The sequence below is a fragment of the Zea mays genome, chromosome 2 (genome assembly GCF_902167145.1).
Source record: "Zea mays cultivar B73 chromosome 2, Zm-B73-REFERENCE-NAM-5.0, whole genome shotgun sequence".
In the NCBI taxonomy this organism is placed as follows: domain Eukaryota; kingdom Viridiplantae; phylum Streptophyta; class Magnoliopsida; order Poales; family Poaceae; genus Zea; species Zea mays.
Window position 1 is genome coordinate 157,608,871 of NC_050097.1, and position 11,646 is coordinate 157,620,516.

General features: G+C 41.5%; 1 pseudogene across 1 annotated transcript; it reads left to right on the forward strand.

The window, feature by feature from the left end:
* Positions 1-88: 88 nt before the first annotated feature.
* Positions 89-6,099, forward strand: LOC100192610 (dual-specificity protein kinase pseudogene; annotated as a pseudogene). Its single transcript, NR_159699.1, has 7 exons — positions 89-959; positions 1,412-1,486; positions 2,805-3,076; positions 3,786-3,993; positions 4,107-4,170; positions 4,268-4,388; positions 5,617-6,099. The product of NR_159699.1 is annotated as a dual-specificity protein kinase pseudogene (transcript).
* Positions 6,100-11,646: the final 5,547 nt, after the last annotated feature.

Sequence of the window (11,646 nt, forward strand, 5' to 3'; positions counted from 1 at the left end):
GTAGTGTAGGCGTCTACATCTGTATGGTGCACGGTTCTACCACTGTCTCCTCTCCGTGACGCACGCCCGAGATCCTCTCCGCGACACACGCCTCCCTCTCCTCTGCCCCACCCTCCTCCCCACGCCATCGGCGCCGCCATCATCGGATCCGGCCCAAGATGCCTCCGCCCCACGCGCCCGAGTCGTCGAGGCACACTCCTTCCCGCCTCCGTCGTCCACGCATATCTCCGCCTCACCTCGGCGCCCGAGTCGTCGCACGCGTTCGCGGTGGTGTCCATCCCGGCACCGGCCTCACGCACCGTCTACAGCTCCCAACTCTGCTCCTCTCAGTTCTCCCTCCGCATTTCGCCTTCTCTCCCTTCCTCTCCAAGCAGCGTCCTCCTCGCCTAGATCCGTACAAGCGGCAAATAACCTCTCCGGCGGCGAGACAGATGGAGTCGACCTCCGGCGAGGATGCTCCGAAGCACAACCCGATTCCGTCCGCGCTCGTCTCCAACCTACAGTCCGTGCTCACCGCCCGCCGCTTGTCCGCAGCCGAGGTCAGCACCGCCGCCACAGCTAGCGAGGTTGAGGCCTTGGCTTAGGAAGCAGAGGCGTTCGCTGCCCCCACGGGAGATGGGACGCTGGCGAGGCCCATCGTGCTACTGACCTATGCCGGGGGGATCCGGTCGGCGGGTCTCGCGGCGCTCGTCGACGCCCTCGTTGCCGCCGACCGCTGCGACGTCCACGTGTGTGCCCCCGAATCGTACGTGCTGCGACTTAGAAAACCAAACCACAGCGGGACCAGTGCTCGGATAGGGTCCGACGACGATGCAAGCAAGGAGTGGCGCGCGGCCGACGGGGCGCAGATCGGCTCCTGCACGTGCAGCGCAGCCGCGTGACAGTGAAGCAGGGAGGCCGCGATAGGTGGCGCAGGGAGGGTGCGACGGAGGCAAAGTGCAAGCACCTGGGGACTTCAGGTAAGTAGAAAACCAACACTGAATTTGTCGGTTCTCTGTTTTGTGATTGACCGATTGGTTTGTTGATCTCAGAAAATTGTTTCACCGTTAAGCACCAATTTTTGGGTAGGTCAGTGTTTTGGGATGATTCTCCTATGCATCAATAGTAACCTTGTGCTTGGCAAAGTTATTTGCCCTGATAATGTTGTAGGTTTAGTGAAAAGAAATATACTGACATATCCACCTATCCATCGATGCCCAATGGAGATTGACCTCTATCAAGATTTAGTTATGTGTCTCAGTAGGGCAATATTTCTGTGAGTTGTATACTGTGGATTCCTCATCTGCATCATGAATTGATCGCACTATTTATGCCCTATTTTTCAAACCATGGTTTCTGTAATTCTTTGCACCATGGTATTTTTCTCAAATGATTTTATCTTTCACAACCCGGACTGAACTCACTGAAGCAGAAAGAAAGAGTACAAGTCTACTACTGCAGAAAGCAAGGAGAATGCCAATAGAAGCAGATTTCATGTATGGATCGGGTAATGACCTTTTTGTGTTCTCCTCAACTCATTATTTAGCTACATATCTTATTAAATCTTAATCTTTGGTCATTAGCTACCAGCTTGCACTATTATTGTGAAAATCCATTAACTTTAGTCATTGAAATGGTTAGACTATCACCACGTAGGTGATATTAGTGGCATTAAGTGATTAATCTGTGGCAAATCCTATTATCAACTATTTTCTTGGCTAATCATTACAATATATAATGAAGAATACTATGGCTTGAAGGGATATTTATACAATTGGCTATGTATACGGTCTGCCCAGGCGCCCAACAATGAATGATGTGGTGAAGGAACTTGAGATCATCAGATAGAATGAAGGGGCACAATTGTTAAACTCAGCGTCTTTATCAGTTGAACAATTTGGAAACAAAAAGAGAAGAGATCCTTATGCATTTGTCTATGGATGATGGAAGCAACAACAACACTTTTGACTACAACAGTGGGAGTTCAATTAAGTTGTTCACCCAAGTAGATAATTGTCTCCACTCTTTCAACAAGTTATTGGAGTTATTATATATGTCTGCTCCATATGAATGCCTTTTCATTTTAGTATCACATCTGAAATTACCAACCTTTTATACTGGCAGTGTGATAAGCATTGAATAAAAGTTTTTTTATATGTTGAATATTCAACAATATATGTATAATTTTATATATACATAAATATAATATTCTCATACGCGTGGTTGCTCCGTTGGTATATTGTTGAAAGGTTGTTTTTTACGGTACATGTGCTGAAATGGCCATGCTTTGATCTGCCTATAGGTTGAACCATATAAGCTTTCTCTCAGACTCGATTATGCTGCTTACATGATCCATTTAGCTGTCTTTGGATTTTTGGGGTAACTCTCCAATATCTCACATGAGGTTCTTTGTGATAGCTGTTACTTAATCTGTGGTGATCTATGTAAATGTGGCAACACTTGCAGTTCCTCGAGCCCTTGTGCATGGATATATCGTTTAGTTGTGTCTAATAATTTGTAATTAGTGGCAACATCTTTTTGTTATTTTGGTTTTATCTGATTTTTATTGTTATAAGATCTCGATTGCAAACTGGCAGTTAGTACACCTTTAGGTTTTCCTTTGTCGTATCAAGCTAATAATGTGTGAAGCAGGGTTCCCATTCTGATCTTTAGTTTTTTGTGATTTTAATAGCAATAACCTTTTTCGCAAAAAAGTAACAAACTTTATGCAGTATGCGGTTCGTATAGTTCCCAGTATCCTTTTGGACTTAGATTTAGTTCGATATATGGTTATGTTTATTGACAGAATGCTTTTAGCTTTGCAGATAAAATCTTGAGCAAAATGGGAGAAGGTTTGGGTTTTCTGCAATCTGTCGTCTCCTCTTCTGCTGGGTATCTCCATTATTATTCTAATGAAGAGGGCTACGAGTTGGATTTTCGTAGGTACATTTGAGCGTGTTTTGGAATGCTGGGATCGTGAAACACGTGAATATGTTGCCATAAAAGTTGTACACAGTATCCACAAGTACTGTGATGCTGCAATGATTGAGATAGATGTGCTCAATCGCCTTGTAGAAAATGAAAAATATAGATTTCTGTGAGTATCTCAGAGACCTAATTGCTTAAAGTATAACCCTATTCTGTTTTTGACTTGACAGTTCCTCTTCAATTTGTCAGCTGTGTTTAAATTCAGAGATGGCTTGACTATCGTAATCATATATGCATGGATGTGTTACTTTATGTTTGTTTGTGTTTAATATAGAAGGCTCCCTTGCCTTCGTTCGATCATGTGGTATTTGAAAGTGATGTCTCTATAAATGAAGTAAGGCAGGGCAATGCTTATGTTACTGTTGTCAGTTATTAGATTTTTAAACCAAGCATATGTCAATGTGTCCTGTTTCAATAGGGTCTTATTATAGGACGTGATGCCACTGAATTAGGATGTTTGTTCTTTTGCTACCTTTGTTAAACAACATCAGATCATTCGTATTGTATCCTTCCTCGGATTGCTTCTTTTGTTCTACTACAAATATGCTCAACATGGCAGGCAGGGGTATGCTCCTAAATTTTTTATTTTGTGCATTGTGAAATGATTGTTCTAACAACATCAAGTTTGTGTTCTTCATATAATCTATCTCAAATTGCTCTGTGTTTTGCTGGTCTCGAGGTCAAGCCTGGACCCACTGTCAAGTGTGTGCTTGGACATGACTTTGTCCTGCACTTTCTAGTGTAAATCTCATTGTAATGTGTACTTACTTTTCTCTGTTGGATTTTCTCTGTATACTTACTTGGATTTAATCCTGTAGGCTACACTTGGGGAATCAAAGAAAAGTGAAAGTGCCATGTCAAAGTTGATGACCAGAAGCTTGCTATTGGAACCCTCTCTATTGAAAAATACCCCTAGATAGAAATTGATTTGGTTTTCAATAAAGAGTGTGAGCTGTCACACACATCGAAAACTACACGTGTATTTTTCTTTGGTTACAAGGTTGAGCAACCAATCGAGGAAGATGAATATCCTTTTTAACATTGATTTTTTATTAGTTTAATTTCATGTAAGACTGATCTAAACAATTTCTTTGTGGAGTATTTTTTCCTTGACCTCATTTTTGCTTCTTGCCTCTTACATAATGGATCTTGATTCTGAAGATGAAGAGAAGGAGCTAAACATTCCAGTAATCAAGGAAAATGGTATATATATCTTCTCTTTTTTCTTGGTGGGTTTTTTCTGGCATTATTAGGGTCGTTTGAATTATGGATTGTTTGGATCATGAACATATCTAATTAGGCAAAGGTGATGGGAAGGAGGACCAGAGAAGTGAAGAGAAGGCAGTTGCTGCAGCTTCAAAATCAAGTCTTGGGCTTGAAAAAAAGCAAGGATGAGTATGAGTCTGATGATTCTAATGAGGGTGAGTGATTATCTCCTGAAGAAGGCAATGTTGTGATTTGAAGGGTATGGTGCAGAAAAGTTTTGTCTGCATGTCATGACAGTTTCATACAATGCACGGGCGAACGCACCGGGAGCCTACCACCTCCCGTGCTCACCATTGCTGTGTTTGATACCTGACTACTACTGCTGTTACTTTGAATCTCCGGGGTGCTCATGGAGTCATGGTGCATATGCTCATGTTTGCAGGGTGTCAGTTTTTTTCATCGTCTACTTCTAGAGATAACAACTTTAGCATGTTGGTTAAAGATTCTTGGTGTGCTAAGCTTTTCTTTTTTGCTTCATTTGAAACTCAACTATATATATGGTGCCCTACTTTACATTTTGCAAACACAATCTGCTCAAAAAAATGGAAGCTTATGTCTTCATCTGTCATGTGCTTCATCAGTGTGCTTGGAATTTTAGCCCCTTCTTTTGCTTCTAACTAACATAGATGCTTTTGTGTTACATGTATTTGGTTACCGAATTAGGACCATGTTTTCTGTTTGGATATTTCAGAACTAAAATCCCCAAACGATTCCCTTATCTAAACACTTGAGTAGGGGAAACAACCATGTTGTGCTGCGATAAGAGCGTAGCTGATATGTGATGTGTAATTTGCATCTTTTTAATGTCATGTAACAGTAAGACCCCATATGTATGACTCATAGTTCTTTTTTTCTTTCCCTAAGCTAGGTTCTAAGTGAAGACATACCACATAGACTTATCAATATCGATAAAAAGGATTAGATTAGTATAAACATATTTACCTATCACTAAAAATTGTATATTGACTTTTTAGAAATAATCTGTGCGTATTGATAATGTTTGCTCAGCACCAGTTCAATCTATTTGGTACGACGTATTTATAATATTATTACATATTTATATCGTCAATATAATATTAGTACTACGATGATATTTTCTCACATGGATTTTACATATCATATTAATATTTGTTGTTTCATATCTATTGTTAATTCATACTATTTTTGGACATGAATTTGGTACAATATGGAAGAAATTGGTTGGTGCTTTACTGTATGGAGTATGGTTTTCTACAATATACTTATGCATGTGACTACAACATCGATTGTTGTCAACTGTGCAAATATAGAATTGTTAATTGTGGTTTGAAAGGCATGACCTTAGTGGGTTTTCCGAAATAAATTTTCTTTCATTAGTGCTTTGTCATTATTAACAACCTGTAGGAGAAGGTGAAACCGGAGAATGAGCAGATGCGGCTGTTCATGGACAACAGCATCAAGAAACCTGCAACATGCAACCTGATTTTAAGAAATTTGCCACCTGCAACATGACTGGGCAGTGGTATCTCTGAGATATAATGTGGACAACGGCAAAGAATACTATGCATACACAACAGAAGAGTCCTGCAACCTGATTTTAAGTCCATTTGTAGCAAACAATCTTGGAAGCCATTAACTCGTTGAATTTGAAGCGGATGTGCAGTTTTATTTTTATGTCAGTTTTACTAATGCAGTTAGTTCCTAAGCAAATCCATGGCAACTTGTTTCACGCTGATGCTTGAGAAGTTGAGAGGGATGGAAATGACACTCACAATAAAAATTTGATTTGCTTTCTTGTGATCGTCGATCACAATAAACGCAGTGGCACAATATACCGTGTAATTGTCCTTTCCTGGTAGAACATGAAATGTTGAACTTCCTCTTGTGATATATAAAGCCTTTGTATCCTACATAATATTTAACATCCTACGGAAATTTATTTGTGCTATCCCATGGAATAATATAGCTCTTGTCAACTGGATGATGGGCCCAGTTGCACGTTTAAGCATTTTATAGTGTAGTGATTTGTCGTTCCGTATCTATGCTTCATACAATTTTTTGCTCCCGTCGCAACGCACGGGTACATACCTAGTAGTAATATATAAAGGGAGGGTGAATAATTGACATAGGGCATAGGGTATGGAATAATTTTCAGCTTAGTGTTCGAAGCTTCTAAATACACTCAACTCTACATACATCAAATAACCACCATATACAGTAGGCAGTATGACCCCAGTAGGAAGAGAAAGTTGGACAAAATCACCACCATATACCAACCCATGCCAGTAGGAAGAGCAAGTCGGACATGGTGCTGGAAGAATGAGTGTGATCCATGCAATGCATGGATTTATTGATATGATCAGTCAAGATAAATCTACCATTTACCACCAAAATAACTTGAATTGATTTTAGACTCACCCCTGTCAAAGCATAACCATGTCTAAGTTCCTCTTTTTTTTGAAGTTGTCTCTTGTCATATTGGACACAAAAAACTCTAGCGAGGTACAAGGCATCACTACGGGCATGAAACGTTCCTCTGAATGCAAGCAGGTACAAGGCATCACTATGGACTGGAACTAGCCAAGGTCAATGAGCAAAAGTTTGAAAGAACCCTACGAAAAAATCATTAACACTTGCATCTACAAAATTCACAAACACATAGGCCGCAATGAGCTAAATGAACTCCAACAACTAAGTCAAGATACTTAGAATGACCGTACATGTGGTAAGTCTGAGCTGAAGTATAGAATAACTCAACTGGCAAAACGAAGACTGCTGAAGGAGAATCACATTTACATCGCAACAGTGATGATAGCAAGCACTGCAAAGTTTCATAGGCTACATGAACAAACAAGACATATAACTGAAATCTCATTATCTGAACAATAGTGGTGACATCACATTCCCAAGTAAAATGCACTCTACATACAAAAATGCATCCATGTCTAGATCCATCAAAGAAAATTTAGGACCTCCAGATGTGTGAAGGGTACCTCTTTTTTTACTCTAACGTGCATCCATTAACGAGAAGATAGGATTATAGGAAAAACAAGAGGCATGTCGGAACCTTCCAATTGTCATCAAAACGCTCAGTTTAAATGTGAACTGAGAAAACTAAAGTAAAAAAATCTAACATCTAAAAATTCCACCAAAATGAAAACACATTGAAAAAAAATTAAATTTAGCAACTATATTGTCCGTACAGGAAGAAAACCCTAAGCCAAAGAGCATACCTTTAGGCTCATCGCGATAATCTTGATTGGATTGCTTGAATATTTGTGCCACATAAAGCCATAGCTTAGTTCCTCTTAAGCTAAAAAGTTAGAAGGCACCGACATCATGTATACAAACCAATAAAGCATATAAACAGGACAATATGTTGTTATTAGTCCCAACTGACCTGGTGAAGGTTGAGTATTACTGGACAACTAGTTCAATAGTTTAGGGAGGATTGAAAGGGAAATGTGCCCTTGGGACATTTCTATAAGTATTTTGGTGATTAGATGTCCAACACATATTGAGTGAGTTCTTATGTGCCAAATGAGTAAGAAGAGTGAAATCAAGAGCAAGGTATGTTTCTAGACTTAGTGAATTGTTTTTGTATACTAACATGGTTATCTAAGTGCTAGAAATAGTGCCAAGAAAAGAAGATTTGAATTGGAGAAAAGTTGGCAAAGTTCAGCCAACACAAGCTCGGGCCTGGCACACCGGACTGTCCGTTGGTGCACCGGACAGTGTCCGGTGCCCCAGGCTGGCTCGGCGTCAACTGGGCGCTCTCGGGAAAAGTGAAAGGGACGTGGCTATAAATCACCGGACTGTCCGATGAGCCAACTGCGCCAACGGGCAATGGTCGGTCGCGCGATCAGCGCGCGACACGTGGTCGCGCCAACGATCGGTTGGGCACACCGGACTGTCTGGTGTGCACCGAACAGTGTCCGGTGCGCCAACCGATCCCGAGGACCAATGGTCGACTGCGCCAGATATGGAAGGAGATCGTGCACCGGACCGCTACAGTGAATGTCCGGTGGTGCACCGGACTGTCCAGTGCACCACTCGACAGAAGGCAAGAAATGCCTTCCAAGTTGATCTCCAACGGCTCCTAGCTGCCTTGGGGCTATAAAAGGGACCCCTAGGCACATGGAGTAGAACAACCAAGCATTCTCTAAGCATTCTAAGACTCTCAGACTCCGCCTCCACGTAGTTGATCGATTGTATTAGTGATTTGAGCTCCGTTTGAGTTGTGAACTCACTGTGCTACGTTTACAGCTCAAGTCTTGGCTTGTGTGCGTGTGTGTGTGCTACGGATTTGAGTCTTGCGTGTGTTGCTCTCCCATCCTTACTCTTGTGCTTTCTTTTGTGATTAATATTGTAAGGGTGAGAGGCTCCAACTTGTGGAGATTCCTCGCAAACAGGAAAAGTACTCAAAAGATAAAAGACCGTGGTATTTAAGTCGATCATTGGATCACTTGAAAGGGGTTGAGTGCAACCCTCGTCCATTAGGACGCCACAACATGGAAGTAGGCAAGTGTTACTTGGCTGAACCACGGGATAAAAATCGTGTGTCTCTTGTGTTGATTTTCTGTGATTGTTTTGTTCACAAGAACTCGCTTCATAGTTACTTGGTCACACTAACGCTTTAATAATCAAGTTTGTGGCTATTTAGTGTTTGATTTTACAGGATCACCTATTCACCCGCCACCCTCTAGGTGCTCTCAATTGGTATCAGAGTCGTACTCTTCATCTAAGGGACTAACCGCCCAAAGAGATGGATCCTAAGGGAAAGGGGATGGTGGTCAATGACAAGGAAAAGGAGTCCATCTTCAACGAGCCAAGAGACAACAAGCCACTGACTCAGGCTCGAGTCACAAGAAGAAGGACGGGAAGAAGAAGAGACGCATCAAGAAGATTATTTACTACGACAGCGATGCCTCCTCTTCTTCACCAAGAGACGACGACGACGATTCTTCGTCGAAAAAGAAAACGGTCAATCAGAACTACTCTTTTGACTATTCTCGCATGCCATACAATTCAAATGCGCATTTACTATCAATTCCCCTTGGAAAACCTCCACACTTTGATGGAGAAGACTATTCATTTTGGAGCCATAAAATGCGTAGTCATCTATTTTCTATCCATCCTAGCATTTGGGAAATTGTGGAGAATGGGATGCATTTTGATAGTACTGATAACCCTGTAGTCATAAATGAACAAATTCATAAAAATGCGCAAGCCACTACTGTTTTGCTAGAATCTCTTTGCAGGGATGAATACAATAAGGTGAGCGGCCTGGACAACGCCAAACAAATATGGGACACCCTCAAGATATCTCATGAGGGAAATGATGCCACCATGATTACCAAAATGGAACTGGTGGAAGGCGAGCTGGGGAGGTTCGCAATGATCAGGGGAGAGGAGCCAACACAGACCTACAACAGGCTCAAGACCCTGGTCAACAAGATCCGAAGCTACGGGAGCACAAGATGGATAGATCATGACGTCGTCCGACTCATGCTCAGGTCATTTACCGTTATTGACCCCCCATCTTGTCAACCTTATTCGTGAGAACCCTAGGTACACCAAGATGACGCCCGAGGAGATCCTTGCAAAATTTGTGAGCGGGCGCATGATGGTGAATGAGGCACGATACGTGGACGATGCACTAAATGGTCCATTGCCCATCTATGAGCCATAACCTGTTGCTCTCAAAGCAACTAGCAGCAAGGAGGTGCTACCAAGCAGGGTAGCACAAGTGGACGCTGCTGGGCTTAATGAGGATGAGATGGCGCTTATCATCAAGCGTTTCAAGACCGTGCTCAAAGGACACAAAGAGTACCCCAACAAGAATAAAACAAGGGGAAAGCGCTCATGCTTCAAATGCGGTAAGACTGGTCACTTTATTGCTCAATGTCCCGATAATGAAAATGACCAGGCACAAGAAAGTCATGGGAAGAAGGAGAAGAAGAATTACAGGAAGGCGAAGGGCGAGGCGCATCTTGGAAAAGAATGGGATTCTGACTGCTCTTCATCCGTCTCCGACGATGAAGGACTGGCTGCCTCGGCCTTTGACAAGTCTTCACTCTTTCCCAACAAACGTCATACATGTCTTATGGATAAGGAGAAGAAGGTACGTATTCGAGATACTCCTAAGTACTCTTCTTCTAGTGATGAGGAATCCTCTGATGATGAAGTAGATTACTCTGAATTGTTTAAGGGTTTAGATAGAGCTAAGGTAGAGAAAATTAATGAATTAATCGATGCTCTTAATGAAAAGGATAGACTGCTAGAAAAGCAAGAGGACATTTTATATGAGGAACATGACAAGTTTGTTAGTGTTCAAAAATCCCTTGCTTTAGAAATTAAAAGAAACAAAATGCTATCCTCTCAGTTGTCTGCTTGCTATGAATCTGTCTCTAGTCTAAAGGAGTTAAATGATGAATTAAATGCCAAACTAGAGAAAGCAAATGCAACTAGTTCATGTGTAGAACATGTAGTTATTTGCAATAGGTGTAAAGATGTTAATTTTGATGAACATGCTGTCACCATTGCTAAATTAAACAATGAGGTTGCAAGTCTTAATGCTCAACTTAAGACTTGCAAAGATGATTTTGATAAATTAAAATTTGCTAGGGATGCCTACACTGTTGGTAGACACCCCTCAATTAAGGATGGACTTGGTTTTCAAAAGGAAACCAAGAACATAACAAGACAAAGGACATCCGATCTCAAAGAGAAAGGGAAGGCTTCTATGGCGAGTAGCTCACATGATAAAAAGAAACATGCTTATCTTTACACCCAAGTTAAGAAAGGTTCTCATTATAATCATAGTTATGATCATGCTGCTCATAATGATTCACTTGCTATGTTTGCTTCTAGTTCTGCTTTTATTCATGGTAGAAGTAGGCCTAGGAGAAATCATGCTACTTCTCATACTTCAAGGAAAGTTTGCAATGGACCTACTATTGTTTATCATGCTTGCAATACTTCTTTTATACTTTCATGTAAGAATGCAAAAGTTGTAGCTAGAAAATTGGGATCCAAATGCAAGGGAGACAAGACTTGTATTTGGGTTCCAAAAGTTATTGTGACTAACCTTGTAGGACCCAACAAGAGTTGGGTACCTAAAACCCAAGCTTAAATTGCCTTGCAGGTTTTTGCATCCGAGGGCTCAAGCTGGATTATCGACATCGGATGCACGAACCACATGATAGGGGAGAAGAAAATGTTCACCTCCTATGTCAAGAACAAGGATACCCAGGAGTCGATCATCTTTGGAGATGGGAACCAAGGCAAGGTCAAGGGATTGGGAAAGATAGCCATCACATCGGAGCACTCTATCTCTAATGTGTTTTTAGTTGAATCGCTCGAGTACAACTTATTGTCTGTGAGTCAACTATGTAACATGGGTTATAATTCTTTATTCACAAATATTGATGT